This window comes from Salmo salar, unplaced genomic scaffold (assembly GCF_905237065.1).
Source record: "Salmo salar unplaced genomic scaffold, Ssal_v3.1, whole genome shotgun sequence".
Lineage (NCBI taxonomy): Eukaryota > Metazoa > Chordata > Actinopteri > Salmoniformes > Salmonidae > Salmo > Salmo salar.
The window spans coordinates 597,574-615,792 of record NW_025549118.1 but is presented as its reverse complement, the minus strand read 5'-3'; the positions used below and the strand labels follow the sequence as shown (position 1 = coordinate 615,792).

At 42.0% G+C, this 18,219-nt stretch overlaps 1 non-coding gene across 1 annotated transcript; it reads left to right on the top strand.

The window, feature by feature from the left end:
- The first annotated feature begins 17,738 nt into the window (after positions 1-17,738).
- Positions 17,739-17,814, top strand: trnae-uuc (transfer RNA glutamic acid (anticodon UUC)). Its single transcript has one exon. It is a non-coding gene; the product is annotated as a tRNA-Glu (tRNA).
- Positions 17,815-18,219: the final 405 nt, after the last annotated feature.

Below are 18,219 nucleotides of genomic sequence, written 5' to 3'. Positions count from 1 at the left end.
CATACCAGGTAGTTGATTAACAACCAGGTAAATTATACATACCAGGTAGTTGATTAACCAGCAGGTAAATTATACATACCAGGTAGTTGATTAACAACCAGGTAAATTATACATACCAGGTAGTTTTGTATTTGTATTTATTAAGGATCCCCATTAGTTCCTGCCAAGGCAGCTACTCTTCCTGGGGTCCGGCAAAATTAAGGCAGTTAAGCATTTTTTTTTTACTTTACAATCCAGGTGTACGTGTGTGTATAGTGCCTATGTTATCGTGTGTTTGTATGCATGTTTCTGTGCCTATGTTTGTCTTGCTTCACAGTCCCTGCTGTTCCATAAGGAATATTTAAATCTAATTTTACAGCTCGCATTAGTTACTCGATGAGGAATAGAGTTCCATGTAGTCATGGCTCTAAGTAGTACTGTGCGCCTCCCATAGTCTGTTCTGGACTTGGGGACTGTGAAGAGACCTCTGGTTGCATATCTTGCGGGGAATGCATAAGTGTGCGAGCTGTGTGCCAGTTGTTCGAACAGACAGCTCGGTGCATTCAACATGTCAATACATCTCATAAATACAAGTAGTGATGAAGTCAATCTCTCCTCCACTTTGAGCCAGGAGAGATTGACATGCATATTATTAATATTAGCTCTCTGTGTACATCCAAGGGCCAGCCATGCTGCCCTGTTCTGAGACAATTGTAATTTTCCTAAGTCCCTCTTTGTGGCACCTGACCACACAACTGAACAGTAGTCCAGCTGTGACAAAACTAGAACCTTTAGGACCTGCCTTGTTGATAGTGTTGTTAAGAAGACAGAGCAGCGCTTTATTATGGACAGACTTCTCCCCATCTTAGCTACTGTTGTATCAACTTGTTTTGATCACGACAGTTTACAATCCAGCATTACTCCAAGCAGTTTAGTCACAATTACCACATTATTCATTAGAAGATTTAATTGAGGTTTAGGGTTTAGTGAATGATTTGTCCCAAATACAATGCTTTTAGTTTTTGAAAAATGTAGGACTAACTCATTCCTTACCACCCACTCTGAAACTAACTGCAGCTCTTTGTTAAGTGTTGCAGTCATTTCAGTCGCTGTAATAGCTGACGTGTATAGTGTTGAGTCATCTCCATACATGGACACTCTGGCTTTACTCAAAGCCAGTGGCATGTCGTTAGTAAAAATTGAAAAAAGTAAGGGGCTTAGACAGCTGCCCTGGAGAATTCCTGATTTTACCTGGTTTATGTTGGAGAGGCTTCCATTAAAGAACACCCTCTATGTTCTGTTAGACAGGTAACTCTTTATCCACAATATAGCAGGGGGTGTAAAACACATATGTTTTTCCATCAACAGACTATGATCAATAATGTCAAAAGCCGCAATGAAATCTCACAAAAGAGCCACCACAATAATTGTATCACCAAGATCTCTCAGCCAATCAATGTCCTTCCCTATCAGTGTGCTGAAAGTCTGCTGTCAATTTGTTTACTGTAAAATAGCATTGTATCTGGTCAAACACAATTTTTTCCAAACGTTTACTAAGGGTTGGTAACAGGCTGATTGGTCGGCTATTTGAGACAGTAAAGAGGGCTTTACTATCCTTAGGTAGGGAATAACTTTTGCTTCCCTCCAGACCTGAGAGCACACACTTTCTAGTAGGTTTAAATTGAAGACATGGCAAATTGGAGTGGCAATATTGTCTGCTATTATCCTGTCATTTTCCATCCAAGTGGCTTGTCAGCGTTAATAGACAACAATAATTGTTTCACCTCTTCCACACTTAAGTTACGGAATTCAAAATGACAATGCTTGTCTTTCATAATTTGATCAGATATACTTGGATGTGTAGTGTCAGCATGTGTTGCTGTTATGTCATGCCTCAAGACAAAGTAAATAAAATTTTAAAATAAGTTGAAGTTCGATAGACCTAAACTGATCATAACTCCTACTCTGAAACATGGGTCAGAGTTAAGAAGCTACAGTTCTTCCATAAATGTATATTATCTGTGAAACATTTCTGAGTAACCCAGTGCACTTCATTTCTCTATCCTCATCCCATCCCCATCCTCAACCTCTTCTCTGTTACTACCTTGGGGCTGACAATGAGAGAAAGAGAGAGGGGGGAAAAAGAGAGAGACAGAACGAGAGAATAAGGGAGAAGCATAGCGAAAGAGACTAGCAGCGGAGTAGAGGTAGAGGAGATTAGAGGAGTGGAGGAGTGAGTGGCTGCCATAGCAAAGGTGTAAATAGTTAACGAGGAGTCAGCATTCTTCTCTTTAAAAGGTTAATTACCTTCCTAATCTGTGTACAAGGGCCACGACTGACTGGTACAACTGGCTGACAGACATTACCATGACATGACCATGAGATGACAAGAGAGAGAAAGAGGGGAGAGAGAGGGTGGAGAGAGAGGGACAGAGAGAGAGAGGTGGAGAGGGGGGGAGAGAGGAGGACAGAGAGAGAGGGACAGAGAGAGAGTAAGAGAGGGAGAGAGAGAGAGAGGAGGAGAGAGGAGAAGAGAGAGGGGAAGAGAGAGGGGAAGAAAGAGGGGGAAAGAGAGAGAGGAAAAGAGGGAGAGAGATAGAGAGAGCGAAAGGGGGAGAGAGAGAGGAGAAGAGAGAAGAATGGAGTCTATTTAACTCGCTGTGGCATTGTAAACATGTTTCCCATGCCAAAAAAAACCTTTGAATTGAATTAAGAGAGAGAGACAGAGAAACAGAGAGAGACTTAATGAGCCATCCTCATTACACTAAAACCACAGCGAACACCCTCCCTCCTCCCTTCCCCGCCAAAACACACATCTCGTGCCAGCACAACTCCCACACAATCACACTACACAATACCCTACAACACAGTACAATACAATACACCCTCCAGCACCACATTCCAACCCTCCTCTCCAGCGTTACAGACAGCCCAATGAAAAAAGTTCAGACCTGCCCTCGACCCTGCCACACAGAGAGTCCAACAGAAACACTAACAGCATTACCCTGCCACACACAGACAGTCCAGCATCAACAGCATTACCCTGCCCACACAGACAGTCCAGCAGCAACAGAATTACCCTGCCACACACATACAGTCCAGCAGCATCAGCATTACCCTGGCCACACACAGACAGTCCAGCAGCAACAGCATAACCCTGGCCACACACAGAAAGTCCAGCAGCAACAGTAACAACATTATCATGCCACACACAGACAGTCCAGCAGCAACAGCATTACCTTTCCACACACAGAGACCAACAGTAACAGCGTTACCCTGCCACACACAAAGTCCAGCAGCAACAGTAACAGCATTACCCTGCCACACACAGAGTCCAGCAGCAACAGTAACAGTATTACCCTGCCCACACAGTCTCAGTTATCTCAGTCCAACAGTCTCAGTCATTGCACAAAACAAACGCCCCTCCCTGACTCCCCAGCTATTGGTGGCCGTGGCTCCATGTAATACCCTCCACTGGAGGTCCCCTGAACCAATTCTAAATAAATCACAGACAGTGTCACCAGCAAAGCACCCCCACACCATCACACCTCCTCCTCCATGCTTCACGATGGGAACCACACATGCAGAGATCATCCGTTCACCTACTCTGTATCTCACAAAGTGACGGTGGTTGGAACCAAAATTCTCACATTTGGACACATCAGACAAAAGGACAATTTTCCACCGGTCTAATGACCAATGCTCGTGTTTCTTGGCCCAAGCAGGTCTTTTCTTATTGGTGTCTTTTAGTAGTGGTTTATTAGCAGCAAATAGACCATAAAGTCTTGATTCTTTCAAAACATTTAGAACTAAGAACAGATATAGCCCTTGGTTCACTCCAGACTTGACTGCCCTTGACCAGCACAAAAACATCCTATGGCGCACTGCACTAGCTTCGAATAGTCCCCGCGATATGCAACTTTTCAGGAACCAATGGTTCAGTCAGTAAGGAAAGTAAAGGCTAGCTTTTTCAAACAGAAATTAGCATCCTGCAGCACTAACTCCAAAATGTTTTGGGACAATGTAAAGTCCATAGAGAATAAGAGCACCTTCTCTCAGCTGCCCAATGAGGCTAGGAAACACTGATAAATCCATGTTAATCGTGAATTTCAAAAAGCATTTCTTTACGGCTGGCCACGCTTTCCACTTGGCTACCCCAACCCAGGCCAACAGCTCTGCACCCCCCGCAGCTACTGTCCCAAGATCCCCCCCCCCCACTTCTCCTTCGCCCAAATCCAGACAGCTGATGCCCTGAAAGAGCTGAAGAATCTGAATCTCTACAAATCAGCTGAGCTAGACAATCTGGACAATCTCTTCCTAAAATTATCCGCCGCCATTGTCGCAACCCCTGTTACTAGTCTGTTCAACTTCTTTTTCGTATCGTCTGAGATTTCTAAAGATTGGAAAGCGGCCACTGTCATCCCCCTCTTCAAAGGGGGAGACACTCTAGACTCAAACTGTTACAGACCTATATCCATCCTGCCCTTCTTTTCTAAAGTCTTCGAAAGCCAAGTGAACAAACATATCAGCAACCATCTCAAATCCCACCGCACCTTCTCCACTATGCAATCTGGTTTCCGAACTGGTCATGGGTGCACCTCAGCCACGCTCAAGGTCATAAATGATATCCTAACCGCCATCGATAAGAGACAATACTGTGCAGCTGTATTCATCGACCTGGCCAAGGCTTTCGACTCTGTCAATCACCACATTCTTATCGGCAGACTCAACAGCCTTGATTTCTCAAATGACTGCCTCGCCTGGTTCACCAAATACTTCTCTGACAGAGTTCAGTGTGTCAAATCGGAGGGCCTGTTGTCCGGACCTCTGGCAGTCTCTATGGGGGTGCCACAGGGTTCAATCCTCGGGCCGACTCTTTTCTCTGTATACATCAATGATGTCGCTCTTGCTGCTGGTGATTCTCTCATCCACCTCTACACAGACGACACCATTCTCTATACTTCTGGCCCTTCTTTGGACACTGTGTTAACTAACCTCCAGATGAGCTTGAATGCCATACAACTCTCCTTCCGTGGCCTCCAACTGCTCTTAAATGCAAGTAAAACTAAATGCATGCTCTTCAACCGATCGCTGCTCACACCTGCCCACCTGTCCAGCATCACTACTCTGAACGGTTCTGACTGATGTGGACAACTATAAATACCTAGGTGTCTGGTTAGACTGTAAACTCTCCTTCCAGACTCACGTTAAGCATCTCCAATCCAAAATGAAATCTAGAATCAGCTTCCTATTTCACAACAAAGCATCCTTCACTCATGCTGCCAAACATACCCTCGTAAAACTGACCATCCTACCGATCCTTGACTTCGACGATGTAATTTACAAAATAGCCTCCAACACTCTACTCAGCAAATTGGATGCAGTCTATCACAGTGCCATCCGTTTTGTCACCAAAGCCCCATATACTAGCCACCACTGCGACCTGTATGCTCTCATTGGCTGGCCCTCGCTTCATATCCGTCGCCAAGCCCATTGGCTCCAGGTCATCTATAAGTCGTTGCTAGGTAAAGCCCCGCCTTATCTCAGCTCACTGGTCACCATAGCAGCACCCACCTGTAGCACGCGCTCCAGCAGGTAAATTTCCTACTGGTCACCTCCAAAGCCAATTCCTCCTTCGGCCGCCTTTCCTTCCAGTTCTCTGCTGCCAATGACTGGAACGAACTGAAAAAATCTCTGAAGCTGGAGACTCATATCTCCCTCACCAGCTTTAAGCACCAGCTGCCAGAGCAGCTCACAGATCACTACACCTGTACATAGCCCATCTGTAAATAGCCCATGGTGGCTGTACCGACTCTGATGACGTATCCCGAGTGAGCCATGTTTCCGTGAAACAACAAACATTACAGTCTCTGATGTCTCTCTGGAAGGCAACCCTTGCTCGGATTTCGTCTACCTTGTTGTCAAGCGACTGGACATTGGCGAGTAGTATGCTCGGGAGCGGTGAGCGATGTGCCCGTCTACGGAGCCTGACCAGAAGACCGCTCCGTCTTCCCCTTCTGCGGCGCCATTGTTTTGGGTCGCCGGCTGGGATCCGATCCATTGTCCTGGGTGGTGGACCAAACAGGGGATCCGCTTCGGGAAAGTCGTCTTCCTGGTCGTAATGTTGGTGAGTTGACGTTGCTCTTATATATAATAGTTCCTCCAGACTGTATGTAATAAAACCTAATATTTCCTGGGGTAACAATGTAAGAAATAATACCTAAAAAAAACAAAATACTGCATAGTTTCCTTGGAATGCGAAGCGAGGCGGCCATCTCTGTCGGCGCCGGAAGTATCTACCTGGTTAAGTAAAGGTGAAATAAAAAATATATATAAAAAATACAGTATATCGTTTGGTCATTTTGCTGCCACAGAATGAATCGTGAGCAAGGCCTCAAAAAAGCTTTTATATACCAGAGCTGAGAGAAAAGTTCTATATATTATTGAAACAATGTTGTGATTGTTTGTGAGAATGCCAACAGGTGTGGTTCCCGTGGGGGAAAGGTTGCCGTGGGGGTTGCCATGGAAGCCTAGAAGGGGAGTGAGGTGTGTGTGTGTGTGTATGTGTGTGTGTGTGTGTGTGTGTGTGTGTGTGTGTGTGTGTGTGTGTGTGTGTGTGTGTCTGTGCTCAAACACACATGCATGTGGGGGTCTGGAGGAGGAAGTGTGTTCATCTGATACATGTGCCTGAACTCAATTTTATAGACTAATAACTCACCCATTAATTTCTAATGACCAATCATTTTTGACCGGGAACACAACAGGTGAACAAAAGTTAAATAAAACACCAAAAATGTAATGAAAATCATCAAAATGTATTTTGTGTGTTCAGATGCCCTGTGTGGACAAAGTCATGGAACCTTATGACAATCAGATTAAATTAACTACATTTTTCAGAGAGAAAACTTGTAAATCAGTCCAATTCGACCGGAACACAGCAGGAGGGTTAATGTAACCCGGTACTGGTTTACAAAATGAATGTAAGTATGGAGGTAGTTTGGTGTCATAAATATACATAAATACATAACGAATAATGAGTTAATATGTACCAAAAAACTTAAATATTTCCTCATCTATCTTATATCTCCTAGATAAAGAACAGACACGTAAAAACCTTATTCCTTCTGATTTATTGTTGGACTGTTCTGTTTTGCCATTTATGAGTTATTCAATACGTTTCTTTGGGCTACGGTAATAAAGGCCACATTCAATATTTTATCCCCCCCCCCAAAAAAAAAACATCAGGTATGTAGTAGGTATGCTAACCTGTAAATAGGGCTGCATCACCAAATTGCACCTTATTCCTCATAAGGCCCTGGTCAAAAGTAGTGCACAATATAGGGAATAGGGTTCCATCTCGGATATACCATCTAGGGCACATGGCCTCCATGTTGGAAACCAACACATTGTAGGTTTGAGAAGCCGCGTAAGGTTTCACATTGAAACGTAGGCTACCAATGTAACTGAATATAAATAATTGGTTGAAATCCTGAAAGGAGTGATTTCCTATTAAAAGACAGAAGTGCGAAGGAGAAATGGACATTGGTTAGTTGAATGGATTTGAATTAATTGAATTGTCAAATGGCCAAAGTCACATTAGGTCGGAGTCCTTAATAGCACCCTCTTCCCTGGGTCCTGGTCTAAAGTAGTGCATTATATAGGGCAGGGTTTCCCAACTGGCAGCCCATGGATGCTTTTATTTGTCCCCCCAAGTTTGCTCAGTTTTGCTGTAAATATATATATATATATATATATATATATATATATATTTTAGTTTTCATATATATATATTTTCATTGTTGGTCATAAAAGACTGTAAAAACACCAGGAAATTAGCTCCAAGTGATTTTAATTTTAGAAATCTGTTCCCAGTTATTCCCACGTATAATAGAGAGAGACACATGATCGTATACAAATGTAATCAAGGTTTGAAATAATTTTGTTTTAGTCAAATATCATATCTGTTAGGGATTCTTGTGGTCAATTTGCCAATTTGCCTCAAACCCTCCGCTCAAGAAAAAAAATCTACCCACGACTGAATGTAGTTGATGATCTTGATTTAGGCATTAGGTTCCCATTTGGAATGATCCTGATATAGGGAATAGGTTTCCATTTGGAATGATCCTGATATAGGGAATAGGTTCCCATTTGGGATGATCCTGATATAGGGAATAGGTTTCCATTTGGGATGATCCTGATATAGGGAATAGGTTCCCATTTGGAATGATCCTGATATAGGGAATAGGTTTCCATTTGGGATGATCCTGATATAGGGAATAGGTTTCCATTTGGGATGATCCTGATATAGGGAATAGGTTTCCATTTGGGATGATCCTGATATAGGGAATAGGTTTCCATTTGGGATGATCCTGATATAGGGAATAGGTTTCCATTTGGGATGATCCTGATATAGGGAATAGGTTTCCATTTGGAATGATCCTGATTTAGATTAATGCAACGCAATGAGGCCAATAAGAAGGAAAGAAGTGTTTTATTGGGGAATTTACTGGACAAACGCCATTCAGACAAGAGAAGGGCCGACCGACATTGTGCACTTTGGCCCAACAACACAGACTCATTTTGGTGGCTGAGTCTCATTGTCAGAGTTTCTAATTCAACACAGCTCTTATTCCCTTAAAAAAAAATACACAAAGGAAGTGTATTGATTGCTTTTAAATTGGTAGTTACTGAGGAACAGCTTGACCTTTTGTTAAAGAAAGGAGATGGTAATGAACTGTAGAGTGAGTACGATTACCTGTTCATGCAGTCTGCTTACACTGTTTCACACATATGTAACCGATGTGAAATGGCTAGCTAGTTAGCGGTGGTGCGCGCTAATAGCGTTTCAATCGGTGACGTCACTCGCTCTGAGACCTTGAAGTAGTTGTTCCCCTTTGCTCTGCAAGGGCCACGGCTTTTGTGGAGAGATGGGTAACGATGCTTCGAGGGTGACTGTTGTCGATGTGTGCAGAGGATCCCTGGTTCGAGCCCTGGTAGGGGCGAGAAGAGGGACGGAAGCAATACTGTTACACATACAGTACCAATCATGAGCATATCTTTAATGTGTTACAGATAACATCTATGTTGAGTGTTTTAACATATCTCACAGCGTGCCATTTGTCGAGATAAAAAAAAAAATTTAATTGGGAAACAAAACGTTAAAATGTATTGCCTATTTTCTGCATTAACTAGTGTAACTGCATTGAGGTCATCACTTTTTAATCCCTATCTCATCTCTGTTGTGTCATGGGTCAAGGCAGGGGAGAGAGATTTAATTAGCCAAAGAATGGATTATGTTTTTCAATGCTAGTAAAGGATATTACAGGCCTAGTTATCAAGTTTCACGTTAGATTTATTAACTACAAAAAAGGTAAGACGTGTTTTTAATTCTGGTGCCGCTCCACACTCACAAGCTTGTTAGCTAGCTAGCTCAAAAGACATTCACAGCTCCTCCGTAGAAGCCGCTCCTCCCAGGTATAATTCTGTGGACATAATTCAGATAATATCATAACAAGATGCCCAGCGCTTCAAGCCTGCTGCTCAACTCTCTCGCTCTCTCACCACCAGTAAAACTTCAGGTCGCATCTTGCATGGACAGACACTTGTCTGTCCATGACGCACGTAAACAACTAGTTTGCCTGCTCTGTCCTCACTGATTGGTAAAAAACGGTTGATTTTACAGGTTAAAAAAGGAACAGGAAGGAACGATATGAACCTGTACGTTTTTGGGTTTCAAACCATTAAAGACCTATTGTTGATGGTCAGATCTATGGAACAAAACAAAAATAAGTGTTGTTCTGTTCAGAACGAAAAGTTTGGAAAATAATTTTGGTTCTAACCTCAGCTCTTGGCACAACTTAGCCCGGGTATTGGACAAATTGAGCCACAGCACAGGGTAAATTAAGCCGCCTACACATTTCTGTACTGAATGAAATATTACCACTACCTTTCAAAACCATCTCTATTTCCAAAACACAATTCTACACAATCATTATCACTTTTTGTCTTTCAATCATTTTAAGCATCTTTTAAGACGGGCTTAAACTTCTTCGGGATTGGTGTCCCTTCCATGGGACGGTTGAGCTAACTTAGGCTAATGCGATTAGCATGAGGTTGTAAGTAACAAGAAAAATTCCCTGGACATAGACATATCTGATATTGTCAGAAAGCTTAAATTCTTGTTAATCTAACTGCACTGTCCAATTTACAGTAGCTATTACAGTGAAAGAATACCATGCTATTGTTTGAGGAGAGTGCACAGTTTTGAACATGAAAAGTTATTAATAAATAAAATAGGCACATTTGGGCAGACTTGATACAACATTTTCAACAGAAATGCAATGGTTTATTGGATCAGTCTAAAACTTTGCACATACACTGCTGCCGTCTAGTGGCCAAAATCTAAATTGCACATGAACTGGAATAATACATTATGGCCTTTCTCTTGCATTTCAAAGATGATGGAACCAAAAAATACAAAAGAACGGTTGTTTTTTTCTTTGTATTATCTTTTACCAGATCTACTGTGTTATATTCTCCTACATTCATTTTCACATTTCAACAAACTTCACAGTGTTTCCTTTCAAATGGTACCAATAATATGCATATCCTTGCTTCAGGGCCTGAGTTAGAGGCAGTTAGATTTGGGTATGTCATTTTAGGCAAAATTAAAATGTAAAATGTGAAAAAATGACATACCCAACATAGTGGCCTCTATCATTCTTAAATGGAAGAAGTTTGGAACCACCAAGACTTTCCTAGAGCTAGCCGCTCGGCCAAATACGAGCAAACGGGGAGAAGGGCCTTGGTCAGGGAGGTGACCAAGAACCCAGAGTAGATGGGAGAACCTTCCAGAAGGACAACCATCTCTGCAGCACTTCACCAATCAGGCCTTTACAGTAGAGCTGCCAGACAGAAGCCACTCCTCAGTAAAAGGCACATAACAGCCTGCTTGGAGTTTGTGAAAAGGTACCTAAAGGACTCTCAGACCATGAGAAATAAGATTCTCTGTTCTGATGAAACCAAGATTGAATTGTTTGGCCTGAATGCCAAGTGTCACGTCTGGAGGAAACCTAGCACCATCCCTACAGTGAAGCATGGTAGTGGCAGCATCATGCTGTGGAGATGTTTTTCGGTGGCAGGGACTGGGAAACTAGTCAGGATCGAGGGAGAGATAAACAGAGCAAAGTACAGAGAGATCCTTGATGAAAACCTGCTCCAGAGAGCTGAGGACCTCAGACTGGGGTGAAGGTTCACCTTCCAACAGGACAACGATCCTAAGCACACAGCCAAGACAAAGCAGGAGTGGCCAAGGACTGAATGTCCTTGAGTGGCCCAGCCTGAACCCGGACTTGAACCCGAAAGAACATCTCTGGAAAGACCTGAAAATAGCTGTGCAGGGATGCTCCCCATCTAACCTGACAGAGCTTGAGAAGATCTGCAGAGAAGAATGGGAGAAACTCCCCAAATACAGGTGTGCCAAGCTTGTAGCGTCATACCCAAGACTATAGCCTGTAATCACTGCCAAAGGTGCTTCAACAAAGTACTGAGTAAAGAGTCTGAATACTTATGTAAATGTGATCTTTTTTTAAATAATTTGATTAGGAAAAAACACAATTTAATCACATTTAGAATAAGACTATAACGTAAATAAATGTGGAAAAAGTCAATTGGTCTGAATACTTTCTGAATGCAATGGATATGTGTTTACCAGTGGAGGCTCCACAGAGGAGGAAGTGGAGGACCATCCTCCTCAGTGAAATGTCATACAAATAAAAATTGTGAAACATTAAAAAAGTTATCCTTTTTATATAAAACTATACTAAATATATTCATATGTCACCAAATATTTGATTAAAACACACTGTTTTGTAATGAAGGTCCACAGTAGCATCAACAGCACTCTGTAGGGTAGCACCATGGAGTAGCCGGAGGACAGCTAGCTTCCGTCCTTCCTCTGGGTACATTGACTTCAATACAAAACCTAGGAGGCTGGTAGGCCTCACCCCCTTCCATAGACATACATGGTAATTATGACCACTTCCAGAGGATGTCCTCCAAACAATCAAAGCTTTTGTGGTATGAACTAACACGTTGTCCATCCAATCATAGATGTAGGATCAGAGAATGAACCTAGTGTGTTGTATTGGGATTGTGCCACAGAGCATTATGAGGGTTCTATGTGTTGAGAAGCTTGGTTACGTTGTTGGATAGAGATGAAGAGTGAAGAGTGAAAGTTGAGCATATTTTGGGACATTATTCAAGTCAAATTATTTATTTTTTTAAATTACAGGAGAGTGAGGAGGTATATTATAAATTATTTTCTTGGGTTTAGAACTTTATTTTTGTGTCCAGTTAGTGCAGTTTATTTAAATTTGCCTTGCTAACTTCAGTAGCTAGCTAGCTACCAGCGCGAGTGTGCAGTTTTCTCTGCCAGAATGGTAGAAAGGTCCAACTCTGCCAAAAAATGTTGTGGACTTTTTGTTGAAGAACCACTTTAATTCTCTGGGGTACATGGAAAAGGTATGATTTAAAAGTGAGGGTCGACCTCTCTGCCTGAGATCAGTTTCATGAAGAAGGATTAAATGGTAACGGCATTCAATACCAGCTGGTATCAAACAGGGAGCCTTTCATCAGGGCCTTTAATACTAACTGGTATCGAACAGGGAGCCTTTCATCAGGGCCTTTAATACTAACTGGTATCGAACAGGGAGCCTTTCATCAGGGCCTTTAATACTAACTGGTATCGAACAGGGAGCCTTTCATCAGGGCCTTTAATACTAACTGGTATCGAACAGGGAGCCTTTCATCAGGGCCTTTAATACTAACTGGTATCGAACAGGGAGCCTTTCATCAGGGCCTTTAATACTAACTGGTATCGAACAGGGAGCCTTTCATCAGGGCCTTTAATACTAACTGGTATCGAACAGGGAGCCTTTCATCAGGGCCTTTAATACTAACTGGTATCGAACAGGGAGCCTTTCATCAGGGCCTTTAATACTAACTGGTATCGAACAGGGAGCCTTTCATCAGGGCCTTTAATACTAACTGGTATCGAACAGGGAGCCTTTCATCAGGGCCTTTAATACCAGCTGGTATCGAACAGGGAGCCTTTCATCAGGGCCTTTAATACCAACTGGTATCGAACAGGGAGCCTTTCATCAGGGCCTTTAATACCAACTGGTATCGAACAGGGAGCCTTTCATCAGGGCCTTTAATACTAACTGGTATCGAACAGGGAGCCTTTCATCAGGGCCTTTAATACTAACTGGTATCGAACAGGGAGCCTTTCATCAGGGCCTTTAATACTAACTGGTATCGAACAGGGAGCCTTTCATCAGGGCCTTTAATACTAACTGGTATCGAACAGGGAGCCTTTCATCAGGGCCTTTAATACTAACTGGTATCGAACAGGGAGCCTTTCATCAGGGCCTTTAATACTAACTGGTATCGAACAGGGAGCCTTTCATCAGGGCCTTTAATACTAACTGGTATCGAACAGGGAGCCTTTCATCAGGGCCTTTAATACTAACTGGTATCGAACAGGGAGCCTTTCATCAGGGCCTTTAATACTAACTGGTATCGAACAGGGAGCCTTTCATCAGGGCCTTTAATACTAACTGGTATCGAACAGGGAGCCTTTCATCAGGGCCTTTAATACTAACTGGTATCGAACAGGGAGCCTTTCATCAGGGCCTTTAATACTAACTGGTATCGAACAGGGAGCCTTTCATCAGGGCCTTTAATACTAACTGGTATCGAACAGGGAGCCTTTCATCAGGGCCTTTAATACTAACTGGTATCGAACAGGGAGCCTTTCATCAGGGCCTTTAATACTAACTGGTATCGAACAGGGAGCCTTTCATCAGGGCCTTTAATACTAACTGGTATCGAACAGGGAGCCTTTCATCAGGGCCTTTAATACTAACTGGTATCGAACAGGGAGCCTTTCATCAGGGCCTTTAATACTAACTGGTATCGAACAGGGAGCCTTTCATCAGGGCCTTTAATACTAACTGGTATCGAACAGGGAGCCTTTCATCAGGGCCTTTAATACTAACTGGTATCGAACAGGGAGCCTTTCATCAGGGCCTTTAATACTAACTGGTATCGAACAGGGAGCCTTTCATCAGGGCCTTTAATACTAACTGGTATCGAACAGGGAGCCTTTCATCAGGGCCTTTAATACTAACTGGTATCGAACAGGGAGCCTTTCATCAGGGCCTTTAATACTAACTGGTATCGAACAGGGAGCCTTTCATCAGGGCCTTTAATACTAACTGGTATCGAACAGGGAGCCTTTCATCAGGGCCTTTAATACTAACTGGTATCGAACAGGGAGCCTTTCATCAGGGCCTTTAATACTAACTGGTATCGAACAGGGAGCCTTTCATCAGGGCCTTTAATACTAACTGGTATCGAACAGGGAGCCTTTCATCAGGGCCTTTAATACTAACTGGTATCGAACAGGGAGCCTTTCATCAGGGCCTTTAATACTAACTGGTATCGAACAGGGAGCCTTTCATCAGGGCCTTTAATACTAACTGGTATCGAACAGGGAGCCTTTCATCAGGGCCTTTAATACTAACTGGTATCGAACAGGGAGCCTTTCATCAGGGCCTTTAATACTAACTGGTATCGAACAGGGAGCCTTTCATCAGGGCCTTTAATACTAACTGGTATCGAACAGGGAGCCTTTCATCAGGGCCTTTAATACTAACTGGTATCGAACAGGGAGCCTTTCATCAGGGCCTTTAATACTAGCTGGTATCAAACAGGGAGCCTTTCATCAGGGCCTTTAATACTAACTGGTATCGAACAGGGAGCCTTTCATCAGGGCCTTTAATACTAACTGGTATCGAACAGGGAGCCTTTCATCAGGGCCTTTAATACTAACTGGTATCGAACAGGGAGCCTTTCATCAGGGCCTTTAATACTAGCTGGTATCGAACAGGGAGCCTTTCATCAGGGCCTTTAATACCAGCTGGTATCGAACAGGGAGCCTTTCATCAGGGCCTTTAATACTAGCTGGTATCGAACAGGGAGCCTTTCATCAGGGCCTTTAATACTAACTGGTATCAAACAGGGAGCCTTTCATCAGGGCCTTTAATACCAGCTGGTATCAAACAGGGAGCCTTTCATCGGGGCCTTTAATACCAGCTGGTATCGAACAGGGAGCCTTTCATCAGGGTGTTAAATACACCTGGTTTATCATCAAGCCTCCTGTAATTGCACGTTACTGTCACGGTTGTCGTAGGGTAAAGTGGACCAAGACGCAGCGGGGAAATGTGCACTCATCTTCTTTTTATTTAAACGGACAAAGAAGGTAAACCAAAATAAATACGTACACAACAAAAACACAACGACTAATAACAGGCCGGTAAGGCAACAAAGCTATACCCAGCACAATCTCCCACAAATACTGAAACAAACACATACCTAATTTATAGAACCCGAGGCAACGAGAAAACACCTGCCTCCAATTGCGGGTTCAACCCCCAATTAACTAAACATAGAAATACAAATAACTAGACTGAACATAGAAATACATAAACATAGAACAGTGCCCAAAACCCGGAATACTAAATCAAACACCCTACAACTAACAGAACCAGCCCGAACCACATAAAACAAATACCCCCCTGCCACGTCCTGACCAAACTACAATAACAAATAACCCTTATTACTGGTCAGGACGTGACAGTTACGATGCTTTACATGCTGCACATATTTTCTGATTTTGATTGCCTCCATCGCATAATTCATTAAAAGTTAGATTTAAAGAGAAAGGTTTGACACAGCACTTTTTTTTTGTTTTTTGCGTGCGCTCATGTAGGCTTTCCACTTTCCTCCGGTATTTACTTAGCCAAGATGATAACACATAATCACTCCGGACAGACACAAGCAAAAACTCATGACATAAATGTTGCAGCAGCCTAGGTTACACCAAAACACTGGAGATATGACCTGCTGTATGGGATAAAGACGAGATAACACATAATCACTCCGGACACACAATAGTTGATAATAATTGATGATAATAATTGGTAATGTTATGTATTTATAGTCCATCTGGTCAGGGTAACTAATTGGTAACGTTATGTATTTATAGTCCATCTGGTCAGGGTAACTAATTGGTAATGTTATATATAGTCCATCTGGTCAGGGTAACTAATTGGTAATGTTATATATAGTCCATCTGGTCAGGGTAACTAATTGGTAATGTTATATATAGTCCATCTGGTCAGGGTAACTAATTGGTAATGTTATATATAGTCCATCTGGTCAGGGTAACTAATTGGTAATGTTATATATAGTCCATCTGGTCAGGGTAACTAATTGGTAATGTTATATATAGACCATCTGGTCAGGGTAACTAATTGGTAATGTTATATATAGTCCATCTGGTCAGTGTAACTAATTGGTAATGTTATATATAGTCCATCTGGTCAGGGTAACTAATTGGTAATGTTATATATAGTCCATCTGGTCAGTGTAACTAATTGGTAATGTTATATATAGTCCATCTGGTCAGGGTATCTAATTGGTAATGTTATATATAGTCCATCTGGTCAGGGTAACTAATTGGTAATGTTATATATAGTCCATCTGGTCAGGGTAACTAATTGGTAATGTTATATATAGTCCATCGGGTCAGGGTAACTAATTGGTAATGTTATATATAGTCCATCTGGTCAGGGTAACTAATTGGTAATGTTATATATAGTCCATCTGGTCAGGGTAACTAATTGGTAACATTATGTATTTATAGTCCATCTGGTCAGGGTAACTAATTGGTAATGTTATATATAGTCCATCTGGTCAGGGTAACTAATTTGGTAATGTTATATATAGTCCATCTGGTCAGTGTAACTAATTAGTAATGTTATATATAGTCCATCTGGTCAGGGTAACTAATTGGTAACATTATGTATTTATAGTCCATCTGGTCAGGGTAACTAATTGGTAATGTTATATATAGTCCATCTGGTCAGGGTAACTAATTGGTAATGTTATATATAGTCCATCTGGTCAGGGAAACTAATTGGTAACATTATGTATTTATAGTCCATCTGGTCAGGGTAACTAATTGGTAATGTTATATATAGTCCATCTGGTCAGGGTAACTAATTGGTAATGTTATATATAGTCCATCTGGTCAGGGTAACTAATTGGTAATGTTATATATAGTCCATCTGGTCAGGGTAACTAATTGGTAATGTTATATATAGTCCATCTGGTCAGGGTAACTAATTGGTAACATTATGTATTTATAGTCCATCTGGTCAGGGTAACTAATTGGTAATGTTATATATAGTCCATCTGGTCAGGGAAACTAATTGGTAATGTTATATATAGTCCATCTGGTCAGGGTAACTAATTGGTAATGTTATATATAGTCCATCTGGTCAGGGTAACTAATTGGTAATGTTATATATAGTCCATCTGGTCAGGGTAACTAATTGGTAATGTTATATATAGTCCATCTGGTCAGGGTAACTAATTGGTAATGTTATATATAGTCCATCTGGTCAGGGTAACTAATTGGTAACGTTATATATAGTCCATCTGGTCAGTGTAACTAATTGGTAATGTTATATATAGTCCATCTGGTCAGGGTAACTAATTGGTAACATTATGTATTTATAGTCCGTTTGTGTGTCAGGAGAAATGTGAATGTGATCAAAGTTAGATTATAGTCAACATTGGGCTGGCTAAACGTTTTGAATCCCAAAATTATTACCTGGAATAAATCAGTAGGTCCCATGTGGCTCAGTTGGTAGAGCATGGTATTTTCAACGCCAGGGTTGTGGGTTTGATTCCCACGGGGGACCAGTATGGGAAAAAAAATGTATGAAATGTACGCGTTCACTACTGTAAGTCGCTCTGGATAAGAGCGTCTGTGATAGCAGATGTGAGGCATTTTTTTGTTTTGTTATATAAGGCCTACAGTTGCATAGACCTGCATGATGCAAACAAGCTCAGCCCTGTGAGTTCTATTGTCTATCAGTGTTTGTCTCTGTGAAGAGGAAACCCTCCTCCTAATCTAGTCTAAATATAAGGTAGCTGCAGTTTGACACGGTTTTCATCCCACCCAGGGCCAGGAGTTTAAAAAATAAACTTGATTAGGAAAATCTGGTCGCATCATAGTCCATATAAAATCTTTTTACAACGGATTAATCACTGTCGTACCTTATAGAGTCCAGAGTTAATCTAGTTAGGTTAACATATAAGGCAAAA